This window comes from Lissotriton vulgaris, chromosome 1_1, assembly GCF_964263255.1.
Source record: "Lissotriton vulgaris chromosome 1_1, aLisVul1.2, whole genome shotgun sequence".
Classification (NCBI taxonomy): Eukaryota; Metazoa; Chordata; class Amphibia; order Caudata; family Salamandridae; genus Lissotriton; species Lissotriton vulgaris.
In genome coordinates this window covers 39728563-39748066 of record NC_141685.1, presented here as the reverse complement: position 1 = coordinate 39748066, position 19504 = coordinate 39728563, and the positions used below count along the sequence as shown (strand labels likewise).

The following is a 19504-nucleotide window of genomic DNA, read 5'->3' as shown; positions in this document are numbered from 1 at the left end:
TCCGGCGTACTTAATAAAAGATCTGAGACAAAGTGTCCTCTGGTGGTGCCCGCCAGGCATTGTAGCGCCGGCCTGGTGAGGAGGATAGCCCAATGATGAGGCATGTCACCTTCAGGTGAGTGAACGCAACTTACCTTAAAAGCACATGCTTCCTAGGGTGTCTGCGTTCAGTTACAGATAATGTCTCTGGGACTGAACCTCCGGAACAGTATACTGTGATTTGATTGTGCTTTATTTTAACAAATGTACATAGCAGATATTGGCCCTTCCTTGTGTCACAAAAGTGATCGGATACCTGCCTCGGAGCGCACTTCTTACAGACGAGTATGGGGTTATCATGTTGCTGCTACAAGCTCCTTACCTGTGCGAGTTATCGGGAAAGATGCAGGGGGCAGACCCAATCCAGCCACACGTGGAGATCAATGACAAATACTGAAGAATTAACAGAGCTTCCAAGCTGGTGACCATTACTTAATTGACCTTGAAAATAAAAGACACGTTTTTAGTATTCTGGTGACTCATGACCATAAAAAACAAAGGTTATAAATTCAATAGTGTCTCAAATACTTAAAAAATTGAACTGGGTGTGCTGAATCGGATGTTGTCCCAGGTCATGCGTGACACCTTCCACCACTATTGCTTATGGGACTTGTAGTTTTGTTTTTCTCATTAAAAGGATGGGCTATAAAGGCATGACAGAGGGTGAAGCATGACACTGCTCTGCTTAGCAGTGAGATGACTGACAGTTCCCCAGCCCTTCCATTCTTTGACCTACAGAGGCTCGTCGGCCGTTCATATTTTTTTGCAACGATAAAGAAACATTTATTGCAGCTTGTGTCAACTGAAGAGATAAAACCCCTGGGCGTGTTTAATTGACTACTGACAAACATGAACAATAAAGAACATGAGTTTCTGGAAAACTATCAAGCACCCAATCAGAATCAGCCGCCCTTCACACCCAGGAATTCTTGAGGCTTTGGAGAGGATGAATTGCATGTGGTATAAGAGGAACACCACATCGACTCAAAGCTCACTTCTCAGGGATGTACTGAACTGCCAGCCTCATGGCACACTTAGCCAGCCCTTCCCCTCCTCCTCCTCAAACTGTTGACCAGCTATCAGGGCAAATGAGCCTGCAGCAAAGCATCGCTGGCTTGGTTCCACACCGGACCAGGCAAGGTGGCCAACTCCATACTCCTCCAAGTCAGCAAGCACTCTGGACGAGCCAGTCCAAACCCCACATGAATGTTCCCCATCACAACTATGTTAATGGTACAAAGTTATGTTTCTGCCAAATGACTGAGTCAAAAATTGAAAGGTTTTACTATGAAGAGCTGAAAGAGAAATCATGAAGTTTTTCAATATTTCTGAGTCTGCCACAGTACACAGGAGCATTATTTCTCTACAGCAGCAAATCATGTATGTGCCCTGTAGAAAGCACGTTTGAATGAAACATGGAATGCATTTCAGCCAAAAATCCATACAACAACATAGAGTGCAAGATATTTTGTGTTATTATTCCAGCAGAACGAAATGCCATTCCTAATGTGTACGTAATTTTAAAGACAACCCCAGGAAAATGTATGGTCAGTGTTGTTCTTCTGCCTGTTAACAGACAATCTCCATTAATGTGTCAGGAAATAAAATACTATCAGAAATCCTACTCTATGGCAGGGTGCTGCCAACATAATCTGATTTATACATACATACTCCAGGGTGCTGCCAGCTATTGGGTCTGCACACAGCAGTCTGGAGCCAATCAGGAAGGAGGTAAGCTCTACATTTCAGCTTAAGCCCTTAGGTTACATTCACAGCCAGATGGGTCCGGAGAACTTTATCCTCGCTCTAACTGCGCCAAGCTGACAGACTTAGCCCAACATAGGCTGTGTTGTGTGCTGGGTGATGCCTGGCATCTTACTATCGTTGGCGGGAGGATGAAGCTCTGATAGGAGCTGCTACAAGAAGAGCAGAGAAACAGGTCCACAGATCGCCACAGAGCGACAACTGCCCAGAAACTGAAGAAAGAACTCTGGAATAGCAAACTTCCTACACCCTGGAGATTTTCCAGGATAAGCAAATGATGGTAATGAAATGCAAACATCAGCATTAAGGTCACACACTACAGCATCTTTCCCTTTAAACCAAAGGTAACAGCCTACAATAAAAAACTAACCAAAAAGCAACAAAACTAGAAAATGCATTTCCAAATGCTGCAAAAAAGAAACAGTTAATACAAATGAACAATATTAAACTTTGTTGGTACCTTAGTAATGTGCTTACTTCTTGGCTTCACTCCATCTGCAGCAATAACGCTCTGAAAGGAGAAATTACTGCTGTGAGTCTCAGAGTCTTCAGTGTCACTGGTCTCAGTCACGAAGACTGTGGTGTCGGAAGATAACTTTCTCTTATTTGGCTTTATTGTTCCACCAGTCACGCCATCGCTTTTAGCAGACACGCTACTGTCAGCAGCATCACAACTTCAGGCAGACCAGCAATGCGGATCTCACCACTCACATTGGGTGAACAGACTCGTCTCTGCTACATACATCCACTCTGTTCTCAAACTTGCTTGGGGCTGTCAAAATGCAAAGAGCTGCAATATATTCGCCACACTTTTCCTGACTACCTTGTTTTAAAAGGGTGTGACATTCATGCGTGATTCTTGGTTCATCTGCAAGCTGAATATTTTTAGAGGTTCTATTGCCACACAATACTAGTCCCACATTCCAGTTTGTCCACAGGTGATTCAACCCTGGTAGGTTATCACCTGCCTGTTTTGCAGATAATTTTAGATAGTTTCTATAAGAAACTGATTTATTATTTGTGGTAGATGAGGAACAATCACAACCGTTGTGAGAGTGACCTTTCAAAGCCATTCAATTAACCTAGGATCAACCCCCTGGTACCTAAACACCGAACAGGAAGGCTTACTTAAGGTAATATGTAAAATATTTATGCAGAAACCAAAAAAGTAAAAGTCAAAATGCAAAACAATAATAAACCCAAACCGAGATAGAAATATAAAGTAAAATGTATTCAACAAAATGACACTAAAATGACAAAATCCAATAAGGGGAATGAGATATGAACTGTAACGCTGTAAGAATCACAAGGTGCCAATGGATGAGGGGCCCGGGCACGGATTAGTCTCTCTGGAGCTGACTGCCAAGTCAGAGGAAACCGGAGGTCACGGCCTGCAAGCACATAGTGGAGGAATTAGACGCAGTGGTCCAAGAAGACATCTAGTGCTCCAGGCTCAGATAGGGCTGCTGACCTACAGGGGGATTCACGACAGGTTGGGGCGCAAAGAGTATTGAGAACAAGCAGCAGATGCCCAGTAGGGCAATAGCAGACGGTCGGCAGGCAGCAAGGCCCGGACGAGATTGAAAGGGAGTGACAACTCTGGCCCTCACCATCATGCAACAGCGTAGTGGAGCTCAGCGGGAGGACAACCCGATGACAGCCACCCACTGGGGCTAGGACCCCCACGACAAGGCAGGCCGGCCTGGTGATGTGGTAAGAGATATAGGAGCCATGTCCTCAGCGAGAAGCAAGAAGGATCAGAATCTAAAAAAGATACTGACCAAGCTCCGGATGACCGGCAGCAGAGAAGGGAGGCTCTCCCCAACGACACAAATCAGCCAAGATGCGGACACCTCTGAAGCCCCAGTTACCAACGCCTTTTTAGAGTAACTATTCGGTGCATTACAAGGCGACTTGCAGACGCTGAAAAGGGAAATAGCGGGGGAGATGAAGGAGATAACCGATGGAAGCCACACGTTCCCAACCGCCAACAACGTCCCGCCTTATGATAAGGCGGGACGTCGATGCTGTTGGGGACCGTGTGGCCTCCAACGAGGATCAGGAGCAAGCCCGGGAAGAGGAGGTGGAGCATCTACAGCAAGAGATACTCCGGTTCAAGGCTCAACAGAGCGATCTCCAGGCACACACAGAAGACCTGGAGAATCGTTCTTGGCAAAACAACATCCGCGTTAATGGAGTTCCACCTAAAGAAGAAGGGCCAGACATCACACAATACCTCCAAGGTCTCTTCAGGAGCATACTGGGCGCCCCCACCGGATATTTTGGCTTACATTCCAGACTTTCAACTAAAAGAGTGTATATTACGTGCTGCCAGGGACAAGCAACCACTAGGATATCAGGACCACTCCATAGCTTTGTACCAGGACCTGGCTCTAATACCCCTTCAAAAGTGTTGGGTGTTCCGAGTGGCAGCCACGCGTCTTTGAAATCAAGGAATACCGTATTCTTTGGGTCACCCTTTCAAGCTGATTTTCATATGGCAGGGCAAATTTCTCCAGCTCAGAGCCATGCAGGACACTTGCCAGGTGCTGGGCATCGAGAATCCAATCCAGGAGGAGAAAGAGGGCCCACAGACCAAAACTCCTCGAGAAAGATGGCATAAGGTCTACGGGAGGCGTAGCACAGAGCGAGCGACGAGACCGGACCCCAAGACCATGGAACAAGAAAGACTGGCAGTGCTGGAGACATTGTCGAAGGAAACATTCCCCCATGATGACACCGTGAACGACTGAGGGACACATAAGTGACATTTGCACGGCTGAGTGGGTGGCGAAGAAGTCTGCGGGGAGCATAGAGACACGGGGAGTGTGAAGACCCGGGGAACTGGACACACACGTTCCCAACTATTCCAACTTCCAAGGACGCGCACGCACGAATGGCGGGCCCTGGACAATTTAAGGTTAATGGGTTTCTAAGTTGTTAGGGAGGGGAGGGTGGAGAACTGGTATGCAGGTTAAAGGCGTTGAAGAGAGGATCAAAGGGCAATAGAGGCTGGGCAGACGTTGGGAGCTCAGGGGGAAGAGGGGTCACAGGGACCCAAATACAGGCCAAAGCTGGTGCACTCACTATGACACGCTATTTCCCAGCCCACACTGAAAATTCTCACTTTCAATTCGAGAGGTCTCAACAATCTCAATAAAAGGAGGTCCATCCTTTCCTACCTGGATAACATGGAGGCAGATGTGTGCCTCCTCCAGGAGACACAGCTCCTCTCCAAAGACTGGCATAGAATGAGGTCACGACTCTTTCCCCAGCAGTTCTTTTCATCTACCCTGGATAAGAAGGCGGGTGGCTATTTTAGTAGCAAAACGTTTTAAGGGGACAATGGGGGAAAAGGTGGCTGAAACCAAAGAGGTTGATGGGAGCAGGGCCATTGATAGTGTAGGTCATGGGTACTCACAAACTTTCTCTCGGGGGCCAAATTTACTGTGTGGTTTGTGTCGGAGGGCCGCACCGGTGGGGGCGGGGTCAGTGGGGAAGGGGGCGGGGCTAGAGCAACAAAGAAAACTGTGATCATGAGGTTGATCACAGGTCCCTGCAGCGGACGCCTTCGTCCACTGAGCCACCAGACCGGGCATACACACCTCTCTCTCTCTGTCTCCCTCCCTCTCTTTCTCCCTCCCTCTCTTTCCCTCTGTCTCACTCACTCTGTCTCACTCACTCCGACTCTCTCACTCTGACTCTCTCACTCCCTCTCCCTCACTCTGACTGTCTCACTCCCTCTCTTCCTCTGTCCGACTCACTCTGACTGTCTCACTCCCTCTCTTCCTCTGTCTGACTCACTCTGACTGTCTCACCCTCTCTCCCTGTCTCCCTCTCTCCCTCTCTCTATTTCCCTTTCCCTCTCTATTTCCCTTTCCTTCACTCCATTTCCCATTCCCTCACTCTATTTCCCTTTCCCTCACTTTGTCTCCCTCTCTCTCCTTCCCTCTGTCTCCCTCTCTCTCCTTCACTTTGAGGTCTCCCTCACTCTGAGGTTTCCCTCCGTTTCCCTCACTCTGAGGTCTCCCTCTCTCTCTTTCCCTCTCCCTCACTCGGAGGTCTCCCTCCCTCTACCTCCCTCTGTCACCTCACCCTGCCTCCGCCGCCCACACCCCCCTCCCGAGCTCCAACAATTTCCACCCCTTTGGCATTTATTTTATTTGCTGATTTTTTGAAGAATGGCTGCAGCGGAGATACGTGTGTATATTTTATTTACCTGAATAGATGGTAAAAAGATACATATATATATATATAGTAATGTTGTTGGCCTTCGCTTGGTCAATACCATTAACCGTTCCCCAGGAGTGAAGAGAATGTCCCCCCCTTTCCCAGACACAAAGTCTCCCAGTGTGAAGTTTTTGAAATACATTATAAGGAGCTGCATCCCTGAAAAATGAAGGGACCAAGAAAAACCATCCAAGAAGTCCCTATTACAGTCAGCAAGGAGGAGGCCGCTTCCCAGGACAGTGCAAGCTAAAATATAAAAGGAAACAACAAAATATATCTAAATCAAAGGTACTAATATTTTAATGAATATATACAGCTAATTTAGCAATTGTGCACCCTTCCACGCTTACTTGTAGCAAGCCCCAGGCAGGAATGTGTAGGAATATTGTGGAAAGCAAATAAATAACGCTGGTAATAAAGTGCAGTAGGTACACAAGTTGTTCAGGGAAAAGGAAGGCGTGTGAGCGCTCCTGCGATAGGATTATGAAGGAAGAAGAAGAATGCGTAAACAAAAAATAAGAAACTCGAATGTCCGAGTATATGCGCAAACTTGCGTGTTGAAAATAGTTGAAAAAAGCCTCAATAATGCTAAACCAAAATCTGGCCTGGACTCGTCCGCAAATCAGAGAGTAATCCAGGAAGGTGGGGCGTCCCCAGCCAAACGTTGACGGCTTGCACTGATTAATGGGGATGCATAATCGCTCCCAGTGGAGGTAGTTGACCAAAAAAAAAAAAAAAATGACACGAGAAACGCTGAAAGCCAAGCAATGAGTGACTACAGCTGCTGGTTTAAATCCGCCCTCTCACCTGACCTGTGCATAATCGTATGGGAGAGTGCACTACGTCCCTTTTTTCCCTACTCTTTCTGGGAGATGTAGTGTACCTACAGTGCATACAGCCCGACTCCTGACATATGTACCTTTGTGATTATTTGGTTATTAATGAAGACAATGGAAAATGGAAATGTGACAGCTTCCAGGCGCGCACACACACAGCGCCACCCGAGCACTTCACAGGTCATTAAAAGACCATTGGCATGTTAATGAGGCAGCGCCCCTACAGCCCCACTCTGACTATGGCGATAATCGCCCGGCCCCCACAGAGCAGCAGAGTCTCTGAGTCGAGCTCTGGTTACAGACACCCTTTGGAAAAAAACACAACTCGGGTACGATGTATGAAAGGTCCGCGGGCCGCCAGGGAAGGCTTGCCGGGCCGCCACTGGCCCGCGGGCCGTACTATGAGTACCCCTGGTGTAGGTGTTTGTATGAGTATTTTAGATGCCGAAATTGTGTGGCAAACCGCCGGAGTTACTGCTCCCGCAATCACCCTTCACCCGATATACGATCAATCCAGGGGCTGCCTTAATTGCCTATAGAAAGAAACAGCTCCTCCTCCTCCACCCCACCCACCTATACCAATAACCATTTCAAATACCAACCCCACCAGGGATAGTGCTGATAGGTTAAACAGGCCCAGGGGCTCGAATCAGAACAGGTTGTCTAGTACCTCGTGCATTAATATTCCTGCCGCCCCAAGTATGAATGGCTAATCAGGATGTCCTGAGTCTGCCGCCCGCTGCTTGCCCTTTTGTGTTGGTACTGGCAGGAGTACCTACTTTAAAGAGGGATCAGTATGAGTCATGGGACCAGCTACGCAATAAATGTGCGGACTGGCTATCAAGGCATAGAAGCTTCTTTGTATCCGAAATAAAGGATATTAATATGCCATGCAGGGTTGGGTGAGGCAGTGCATCTACAAAAAATATCGAAAGGGACGGTATTCTAATTAACTTTCGCAGACCTTCTTTGGTGAGACACCTACTAGGGGGTGCAAATTCATAACAGCTAATAGCACTAACATATGCGCACTACCCCTTGGTTACTTCTACAAACCAAGACATGCTCCTTTCACCAACAATTCCTCTTGAATTACTACCTCTATTAGGTTCCAGGCCTTGTCTGGATTAGAGACCCAAGACTGACTATCAACTTCTGGGTAAAATACTGATCCTGCTATTAGGTTACCCCATGCCCTGCCAGTAACTGAGTGTACTATTCCCACAACCCACTTATCCCCCTATGCAAACGAAGGGCTCAGCAAGTTAATACCTCTGTATCTTAAGCTGGAATGTTGTAAGGTTGTACTCTAAACTTCACTAGCTAGATTATTAAAGACCAAGATATCCTTTTATTTCAGGAAACATGGGCCACACAAGAATTGCATATTGAGGGGTTTGAATGCCATAATATCCTAGCAACAACCCCCAAGCAGGGTCGACCATTTGGGGATTTATCAATCTGGGTCAATATTAAGACAGGGGGATGCATAAAAACTGTACATACAGATAACAATAATGTTCAAGGCATATTATTTAATAGGGGAATTTCCTTTTGGATAATTAATTTTTATAACAATGATTTTCATTCTGTTCCAAATATGCATTTTATAAATGTGATTAATTTTATTGCATCTATTGGAAAATCCAAAGACTCTTTTAAGTCAGTAGGAATCTGTCTGGGGGGCGATTTTAATGCTAAGCTATCTTTCTCATGGTCAAGTGAATATTCACACAGCAGCAGACAAACATGCAATGGGGTAGAGAGCTAATGGACCATTTGACCACCCTTAACTTAATTAATGGAAATTGATGCAACTACAAAAGATAATAGTTAGGGAGAAGTGTGGCTCACTGGTTAGAGGTGGCAGACCCGTAAGCAGAGGACGGCCCGGGACCAGGGTTCGATTCCCGACACGGCAGGGTCGTGGACCAGGGTTAGCGGACTCGATAATTCTCGCCTCGGTGCCAACTCTAGTCAGAGACCACACTCGGCAACTCTGGGCATCAGCTTGCCTCATCTTCACAACGGCCCCCCCAGACCGCCGGGGATGCTTGGTCGCACCTTAGAGATACCCATCAGGGACCATCTCTCAGGGTGAGCCAGGATGGGTTCCCCAGCGGTCGAAGCGTGGAGATACTCCTCCGGGAGTCGATTCCTAGCGCAATATAAACCCGCAATTAAATTAAATTAAATTAAATTAAATGCCCCCCATAACTGACATTCAGAGGGAGGGTCAGTTTATCTGCAATTGATAATGGTTTTTTACCTCCCCCGCTTTAGAAGCAAGCTTGCTTATAGCCAAAATTATGGCCAGAATCTTTGGTGACCATAACCCAATACAAGTAATGTTACGGATGTCTCCAATTCCAACGCTTCAGACAGAATGTGGTGCTAGGGATCTATCACCATCCACAGATAACCGCAGTCTGGGCTGGCGAGGCCTTAATAACGCAGACCGATTCAGTTCTAGACCCAGTGGCTATCAGCGCCTTTACCGAACTCAGTGGAGCCATTAAATCCCTGCTGTCTAAACCCATTTCTACAGTACAGCGCGACCCTAGATGGTTCAATCAGGAGTGCTCAATTGCCAACAGGAAGCTCCGCAAGGCCCTATCTTAAAAACCCTAGGTGTAATGATTTGGTCAAGTTCTTAAGGTGGGGAACATCCTTTACAACGCAACTTTTACCACGCAGTGCCTTTACGACGCAACTTTTACAACGCAAACCATTACAACTCATTGCGCTGGGGGGCGCTCTAGGATAGGGAATAGATTTAATTTACTATCCAACACCTTCCCTAGTGTCCACGGGGACTGGAGTTGGATTAGTAAATTAAATTATTCACTATCCAGCACTCCAAAGGGTAGACAGTCAAAATATCGAGTTGTAAATATCGACTTACCATAATATCGAGTCTGTAATATCGAAGGAGCATAATATCGAAGGCAAGAATATCGTAGGACAGAATATCGACCCAAGGTAAGTAATATCGAAATACTTAATATCGATGTAAGTAATATCGAAGTTAGTAATATCGATAGCATATATATCGATGTTAATAATTTCGATGACACTAATATCGATATTTGTATTATTTTATAGTTTTTTATTATGTATGTGTTATATGTTTAATTTAAGTATTTAAAATAATTACTATTATATGTGTATACATTTTCTATAATAATATAGAAATTTATAAGTAAATTTGATGTTTTAGTACCGGAGCGGGTTGTGGGTTTATAGGGGAATAGGGTGGGAAGTAATTTAATTATGGTAAGTTGATTAATAATTAGTAGGATTAATTAATTAATTATAATTATTTGCTAATTAATATTGATTAATTGGGAAATAATTAATTGATTAATTGATTTATATATTTCTGTAGCGGGATGTGGGTTTATAGGGGAATAGGGTGGGGAGTAATTTAATAATAATTAATTAATTAATATATGCTTTTAAATATTTATAACTAATTAATTGGCAAATAATTAATATTAATTAGTTAATTAATTAATATAATTTGGTACATATTTTAAATTAGTAATTAATTGGTAATTAAATAATATTAGTTAGTTAATTACATTATTAGAGTAATTTATTTATATATAATTTTTAGTTACTGTTAATTAATTAATTGGGGAAAAATGATAATAAGTATTAAATTATATTAATTACAGCTTATGTGCTAATATATTTACTTAATTGTTATTGTTAATTAATTATTAATTGCTAATTAAATAATATTATTTAACTTTGGGTTAAGGAGTATTTTTAGGGTTCAGGGTCATTTTTGGGTTTTTGGGTAAAGGGGTATTTTGAGTGTTTAGGGGCAGTTTTCAGTTTTTGGGTAAAGGGGTGTTTTTAGGGTTCAGGGTCAGTTTTCAGTTTTTGGGTAAAGGGGTATTTTTAGGGTTCAGGGTCAGTTTTCAGTTCATGGGTAAAGGGGTATTTTTAGTGTTCAGGGTCAGTTTTCAGTTCATGGGTAAAGGGGTATTTTTAGGGTTCAGGGTCAGTTTTCAGTTTTTGGGTAAAGGGGTATTTTTAGGGTTCAGGGTCAGTTTTCAGTTCATGGGTAAATGGGTATTTTTAGTGTTCAGGGTCAGTTTTCAGTTCATGGGTAAAGGGGTATTTTTAGGGTTCAGGGTCAGTTTTCAGTTCATGGGTAAAGGGGTATTTTTAGGGTTCAGGGTCAGTTTTCAGTTCATGGGTAAAGGGGTATTTTTAGGGTTCAGGGTCAGTTTTCAGTTCATGGGTAAAGGGGTATTTTTAGGGTTCAGGGTCAGTTTTCAGTTCATGGGGAAAGGGGTATTTTTAGGGTTCAGGGTCAGTTTTCAGTTCATGGGTAAAGGGGTATTTTTAGGGTTCAGGGTCAGTTTTCAGTTTTTGGGTAAAGGGGTTTTTTAGGGTTCAGGGTCAGTTTTCAGTTCTTGGGTAAAGGGGTATTTTTAGGGTTCAGGGTCAGTTTTCAGTTCTTGGGTAAAGGGGTATTTTTAGGGTTCTGGGTCAGTTTTCAGTTTTTGGGTAAAGGGGTATTTTTAGTAAATTAATTATTAATACTTATTGTTTAGTACATATATATTATATCTTTACTGTATATATTTTTATTTATTAATTTTAAACATTATTAGATACTTTTAAATATGTTTATTTTATTTATTAGTGTTATATACTTACTTTTACATTTATATATATTAAAAAAAAAAATCGATATTTTTAACATCGATATTTTTTACAACGATATTATTTTTTCGATATTTTTGTACTTACCATGTTGTAGATAGGATGTCGATATTTTTGCCCTCGATATTGTTGACTCGATATTCTTGTAGGTCGATATTTTTGTAGTCGATATTCTGTCATAGATCCCTCCAAAGCGCTATACGTTGTAATGGTATGCGATGTAAAAACCGCGTTGTAAAAGCATGCGTGGTAAAAGCATGCGTTGTAACGTCATACATCCCCTTAAGGTTGACATATAAGCAGGCTATTGCTAATAGGAAGCAACAGTTATTAGGTGAGCACTGGGATGCGCCCATTAATGCTGCCAGCTTAAATAATGGGAATATATTTTGGATTACCATTAAAGAGGACAACCGTTAACTCCCATCAGCTGCAACATAATGAGCGCTACCAGGGAAAGTCACTTTTCCGCTATTTACCAAGAGCCTGCTTTTTAATCCGACCCTTTTATTAACAGGGTGCCACCTGGAGTCTCATTATCAAAAACGAGGTTGAGGCGGCTATACGTCAGAGTGCGGGCAATAGAACTCCAGGCCTTGATGTGTTGCCCATCGATCTTATTAAATATAAACAAGATTTTTGGGCCCCACTGTTGTTAAATATTTTTAATAATCTAACCAATGCCCCACTGCCTAAGACACGGTGCACTAGCACGATCGTTCCCATTTTTAAAAAGGGCGATTGCACACAACCTTGTTGCTATAGACCGATCTCCCTCATAGATAACACCCTTAAAATTTTAGGCAGAGTTTTATACACAAAAATGTTAACCTGGGTTTCAGGGGTATCGTTGGCACGAACAAGAAATGTCTTAATCTTAATTTGATCATAGGGACGTACACTTTTGCACAGCACTCGCCATTTTACTTAGCTTTTATGGACCTGTCCTCAGCCTTCGATTTTGTCAATTGGTCCCGTCTACGGTCCATCCTTTAAGAATATGGACTGGATGAGGCCCTTGTTCATTTTTTGGCCTATCTCCATACAGTGAAAACAGAAGTTGTATGCCGTTCTTAACATGTAGTGCAGGTAATGGTAAGAAATCAAAGGATTTAACCAATGTGTGGATGGGCAGAAGCGTTTCCTCCTTTCGGAAAAAGACCCTCAAACACCCAGCCAGCTAGGTGTCCTGCTTCATCATTGGGTCTGCTCCTTATCGAGTCTGCGCTGCAATACCCGATCAGACACCCGTGATGGGGCCTTCTTGGCGCAGATCTCTTTTCCTAACGCCGTTGGGTGTAGTGCGTTTGAGGGCCCTAGAAAAGTGTATATAGTGTATGTGATGATAATGTGTAGGGATGTGAAAATAAAACAGGGAATAGTGGTCCACTCAGAACAATTTTAATGAGTTGTGGCACTACCCTGATTAAAACCAGAAAAGGCGCACACTCCCACTCTAAGGTATGTGAGATAATGTGCTGGTGAGAGAGGTGAACATGTTTCTTGCCTGATATCTATTAATGGCAATTCTTCAGGACCGAAATAGGATCTACCTACACTTTTTGGTAGTGGTCACAAATTCTGTGAAGTGTAGAAACGACCACCCATACAGCACCGTAAAAAGTGGTACCTGTAGATCTATACCAAAGTCTATAATAAAAATACAATACGACAACATTATCATATCATATCAAAGACATAGCAATATGTTGGGCGCAACATTAAACATCCATGGTGCGTCACACTCCTGCAGAACACAGGTGAGTTGTGACATGCATCAACTGTGATCTGGATCTATTAAAAACGTAACACAGCACACGTCAAGGTCTTAAAAACAGATGGTAGCTGGGTTGTCGAACTCACCCTGATCGGGTCAAAGGCCAACGGCATTGTGTACCGGTGGAGGCAGACACTAAAGTGTAGTGTCCTAGTTAACAAAAAGAGACAATGTAGAGACACCAGGTCCCTCCAACCATTCTCTGGACCCCATCCCCAGTGCCATTGCCATTGACTTATTTACCCATTCCCTTTCCTATTGGACCACTCTGGTCAACCTCTCCCTCTTTCAAGGCTCCCTTCCTGTCTCCTTCAAAACTGGGCAGGTCACCCCTCTGCTTAAAAAACCCACTGCTGATGCGAATGACCTCAACAACTTCCGCCCCATCACTAACCTTCCCTTTCTGGCGAAGATCACTGAAAGATGTGTAGCGAAACAACTCTCTCTTCATATCAAAGACAATGATCTTCTTGACAATTGTCAGTCCGGCTTCATCCAAAACTGCAGCACTGAAACAGCCCTACTGCAAGTGGTTGATGACGCGCTGAGGATACTCGATTCGGGGGGGGGGTCCTGTCTTCTACCTGTCTCAAACCTACAAAACTCCCTAGAAATACTCATAGTGAGTCAGATTAAACCTATAATCAGCAGACTCGATAAAATCATTAATGAGTTACACAAGAAAGGAAGGACTCAGGTTAAAACTGTGAATAACAGTGTCAATGGGAGTATCTCCACAACAGTGACCAGCCCAGCCATTCAGCCTGCTATATCAATTGACCACACGATCAGTAATAAGCATACTGTAGCGCATGACACAATACTTACTGATCCCTCTACTCCCACGAATGCTGAATCATGTCAGGGCAGAGGGCCCAGTGTAATTTAGGGGGGGGGGGCAAGTAATTTAATAGCACAAGGGCAAAAGGGAAAACCAGCACACCAAACCAGATGTGAAATTAACTCAAGAGTAGTAAATTCCCTACCCAGTATAAATCTGCCACCTGAGGCCTGTCCTTACGTAGCGGTACTCGGGGGTTCCAGAACTGAAACCAGAACAGAAAGAATTCTACCCCGAGCTTAAAAACAAGACAATCTTATGGCTGAACACAAATAGACCACTGGGAGGGAACTAAAGTGGTGAAATCATGAATGTCAGAAGGGTGAACTGGATAGGTAGCAAACACAAAGATCTAGCGGGTAACTGTATAATTGTGAATTTTTGGGACAAGAGACTGGTGGAATATATACTGGCGAGTGGCTCACTACAACTACGAAGTAAAATCAAAACGCTGCCACTGGGATACTTTTACCCCACACAACATGCCCCCTATAATTTCAGACATTACCCGGGGAGAGCAGGCATGGGCCAACCTGTAAATGGGATGGGCAGGTTTGCTACAAACGCTGTGATGTAGCAAGAACAAAATGCTGCCATCTGGGAGAATAGATTCAGCCCCTTATTGAGCCTAGAAGACAATGATTGACCACAAACACATCAGGTCCAAGTCAGCGAGTACATTGATATGGAGGGTAACGCCATAAGTTCATCTAGTGGGGAAGGTGGATATATGAGGCAGAAGAAAAATAATGCACCATCACCAAAATCATAAGGTAGTCAAATATATTCGCCAATGGCAAGTATAGAAAGGGTGATTACTCAGGTGGCCGAAAAGTATCACATGCCTCAAATATCTTGCTCACAGGAGGCAAATTGGAGGGTGGCACCAGCTCAGCATCTGACACAAAATCCTGGGATTGATACTACATCTCCAAGGTCGGAGGGAGGGCCAACATCCGACTGTAACAAAAATCCAGGCAGGGACCCTGAGGGGGAGCTGAACATTCTATCTTGGAATATCGCTGGCTTGGCAGGAAAATTCCACAACAAAGAATGGAGAGAGTACATAGGGGGGTTTCAGATAATTAGTTTACAAGAAACCTGGGCACTTGATAATAATCCCTTCCATATGGCTGGTTATAAATGTTTCTTTGAGCAAGCGCAGAAAGCTAGCTCAGGAAGAGCCATTGGAGGCCTGGTGGTATATGTAGACCTTAATATGACAGGAGTATGGACGAGCCCCCCGTGGTCAGCACACAATATACAGGCGCTACGGTATGTAAGACCAGGACTCAGACTAACATTGTTAAATCTATATAATGCAGGGTCTGTAAATGGAAAAAATCAAACGCTGCTAGAACTAGACCACAGACTCCAACAGAAAAGGGACTATGGAAAAATCTTTGGTAGTTGTAGGTGATTTTAATTGTCACCTTTGTCCTTCTTTGTTTCCCCTGAACGCAGATTGGTCCCGATGCTCCATGGAGAAGGGCCCACATTTTGAACACTCTACAGAAGGTTTAGTTCTTAGTAATCTGTTAAGGACGCATGACCTGGAACATACAATAGACTTGGTCAGCCTAGCAGAGGATGGGTCTCTTACTCCAACTTTTAAAGGCAGAGGATGCTCCTCTTACATAGATTATACTCTAGTCTCTAGGCATGTTAAAAAGTCAATCAGCACAGTAGGGACTGAGTGGAGCGCATTTAGCGATCATAACCCCCTAATTTTAACATTTAAACTGTGGGGTCGCTTTAAGTTTAGCCCCTTGAGGGACAGCGTGTTGAAGGCCACAGATCAAGAAATGCGGCTCAGATGGGCCAAAATCGACGGGGACATTTTTTTATAAAGACCTAATGTCACAAGGGAAGGCTCTGATAGAGGAATGCTTAGATCCTATGATAGAGGGGAGTAATTTGCTTGGGGCTTTTAGCTCAGTGACCAAGTTAGTAGATGGCTTACTAAAAACAAAAGCCCACAAGAAGATTAATCTGCAGCCAAGGTGGTTTGATGGCAAGTGCTCACGAGCCCTGAGAGACTTAAAACTTAGCTTAAAGGCTAAGCCCAGGGACTCCTACAGAATAGCTCAGTGCAGACGTATGTACAAAAATGCACAGAAACAAAGAAAGACCACCCTACAAACAGAAGCTTGGGCAGATATGAGAGAGGCAGGAGAAAAAAGGGATATGTCCCAATTCTGGAGGATCGTTAATAATCCCTGCTTCCAGGATAGCAATACCCCTGAGATCGGGTCGAGCATTTTACAAGAACAATGGGTCTCACATTTTGAGGGATTATATAACCATAAGCAGGATACAGAAATGGATTGGGGGGGGGGGGGGGGGGGGGGGGTTGCCCAACTGGGAATAGGTATTGAGTTTACCCTCGCAGAAATAACAGCAGGGATCCAAGGCCTCACACGCAATAAAGCGCCGGGCCCTGATGGCACTCCTCCTGATTTATACCTGAGTAAAGTAGATCTTTGGGCCCCCATCCTCACCAGAGTGTTAAACACTGCCGTCCAGCTTGTTTTGCCCCGCTCTTGGTCTACCGCGGTAATTGTCCCTATTTTTAAGAAGGGTAACAGGGACAACCCGCAATGTTATAGGCCAATCTCCCTGATCGACGTCTCAGCAAAAGTTTTGGACCGGGTAATTTTGCAAAGGCTTATGGACTGAACCGAGGAACACCATCTAATTACGGACATTCAGTATGGTTTCAGAACAGGAAGGTCCACAAGCGATCAATGCCTTAATTTGTATTTGGTGATCGCTAAATACACTAAAGCTTGCAATGAGGCTATGTATTTGGGCTTCATGGATATGGCTGCAGCCTTCGATCATGTAAATAGGAACAAGTTATGGTGCCTGATGAGGGATATGGGAATTGACCTAGGCCTGATTAACATCTTGAGTGTACTACACCAGGACACAACAGCTAGGGTACGTTTCAACACGGAGGTGGGGAACACAGATCCATTTCCCTGCACAAGTGGAGTGCGACAGGGTTGCATCCTAGCACCCTTTTTGTTCTCGCTCTACATCAACAACCTAGAGAAGGCGTTGCTGGCTCTAAACTCGGACTGCCCTAAAGTGGGATCGCGTCATATTCCGGTGCTTTTGTATGTGGATGTCGCGGTCCTGCTTGCACGCACTCCGAGGGGCCTGCAATGCCTAATTGATGGTTTTGTTAAGTTCATGGGGTGTCTGCATCTGTCAGTAAACCTGAGTAAATCGTTTGTGATACTAGCAGGCTCTAAACCGTGTAATAGGTTCTCCTATAGGATAGGGAACCACACATTAGAGAAGGTGAAGTTGTTCTCCTATCTAGGGTTATTGTTCGACGGGGCACTCAAATTTAGATACCTAGTGGAGGACCGTTGCTCAAAATTATTCTCCACAAATGGTGCAAAAGCAAACTACGGCCGTAAGCTAAGACCAGTATTGGCATCGTTGAACACCTGGTCAAATCCCGAGGCAGTCTTAGGTAGACAAATTTTGGAAGACTGCTTGCATAGGGACAAAGGGTTACATATTCCCTGGCTAAATTATGTTAAGATCACCCTGGAAAGCATTGACCGGAAGGATTTGTTCATCAACCCTAAGCTTATTTTACCCTCGGATAAATCCAAAATTAAAAAATTACTATCCAATCACTATGTAAACCGTAGAGCAGCAGGGAAACAACCAAACAATCTGTAGCTGTCCTTAGTCTCATAAAAAATGAGGGCATGAAGCCGTACTTGTATCTGGTACATAATTCACATGATAGATTCCTAATGACCCGCTTTAGGTTTAACCTTTTACCACACCTATTAGCGGACCCTGCAGGATTTACATTAACTATTGCGCAGAAGGGTGCTTGCGGCTGCGACAATATGTCTCCGCAAAACACCCTTCATTTTGTACTTTTGTGCCCATTTTTTAAATATCCTAGGTGTAAATATTTGTGTTGTTGTGTTGTTTAGTCTCTGGATGTCCTCAATTGAGGTCGTTTCCAGATACAGCTGCGTGTCGTCCGCATATAGGTGAAAGGGGATGTTGGATTTTCTGAGTAGAGAGGTGAGGGGTTCGATATAGATGTTGAAGAGTTGTGGGGAGAGTACAGACCCTTGAGGAACACCTCTGATGACCGGGTGGAGGTCGGATTCGTAGCTTTTGATTTTTATTCTCTGTGATCGGTTGTGAAGAAAGGAGGAGAACCATTGAAGGACTGTCTCTTGAAGACCAGCTCTTTCTTGAAGGACCCTTAGCAGTAGATTATGGTTGACTGTTTCGAATGCAGCAGATAGGTCTAGGAGGATGAGAAGGCAGCATTGATCCGAGTCGAGTGATTTGCGTAGGTCGTCTATGACGTTGAGGATTGCAGATTCAGTGCTGCATCCCTTTCTGAATCCCGATTGGTGGGGATCTAGAAGTTTGATGTTTTCAAGGTGAAGGGTTAGCTGAGGGAGAACACATCTTTCCATGATTTTAGCCAAAAAAGGAAGGTTCGAGACCGGTCTGGTTTTGTTTAGATCTTCTGTGTCTAGACCTGGCTTCTTTAATAGTGGTGTGACTTGCCCTACCTTGAGGCAGTCTGGAACGGATCCAGAGCTCAAAGAGCTATTGATGATCTTGCACCATATTGGAGCTAGGACTCGCTTTAGATCTTTGGTCAGAAGAGGCGGTAGTTGGTCCAGGGCGAGTGCTGAGGGCTTGGATGGGAGTGAATGATGACCACTGTTGTGGAGATTTCATGGAAGCGTTGACATGGGTTTTGGGCGTATTGATCTCATTGAGGGAGGAGGGGGTTAAGCCCAATGCTAGGTCTATCTTGACGATTTTGTCGTTAAAGAAGGTTGCAAAGCTGTCGAACCGAGCTTTGGATGCTTGAGTTAAGGGGGGTATAGGTTTGGAGGTCTGATTCTTGATGATGTTGAAAAGCTCTTTAGGCCGGTATTTTGCGTTATCTAAAGCAGAGTAGAAGAAAGCTGGCTTTTTATTCTTGGTATGATTTTTGTACATCCTGCGGACTGCTTGGAGTTGATCATGGTGGAGGTTTGAGGGATCATTCCTCCATGTTCTTTCTGCGGCTCTTAAAAGTCTTCTTTCATCGTTGATGTCAGAGGTGAACCATGTTCTAGAGGGAATATTCCTAGCTTTCTTTAGTTTAATGGGAGCAATTTGGTCAAGGGTAAGCGTCAAATTAGTGTTGTAGAGAGCGGTGATATCGTTGGTGGAGAGGTGGTCAGTGGTAGAGGGGAGCAGCAGACTGATTCTTTCTTCTAGGGCCGCTCGTGGAATTTGAGCTGTGTTCCTAACCCGTTTGAGAGTGTCTCGTTTTAGAATTGT

General features: G+C 44.2%; 1 long non-coding RNA gene across 1 annotated transcript in view; it reads right to left on the bottom strand.

The window, feature by feature from the left end:
* Nucleotides 1-359: 359 nt before the first annotated feature.
* LOC147737109 (uncharacterized) overlaps nt 360-19504 on the bottom strand; it is a 32383-nt gene continuing 13238 nt past the window's right edge. Inside the window, exons 2-3 of the long non-coding RNA XR_015309806.1 lie at nt 2264-2314; nt 360-480 (exon numbers count right to left, since the gene is read on the bottom strand). This is a non-coding gene — a long non-coding RNA (uncharacterized LOC147737109). The remainder of the gene's footprint in view (nt 481-2263; nt 2315-19504) is intronic.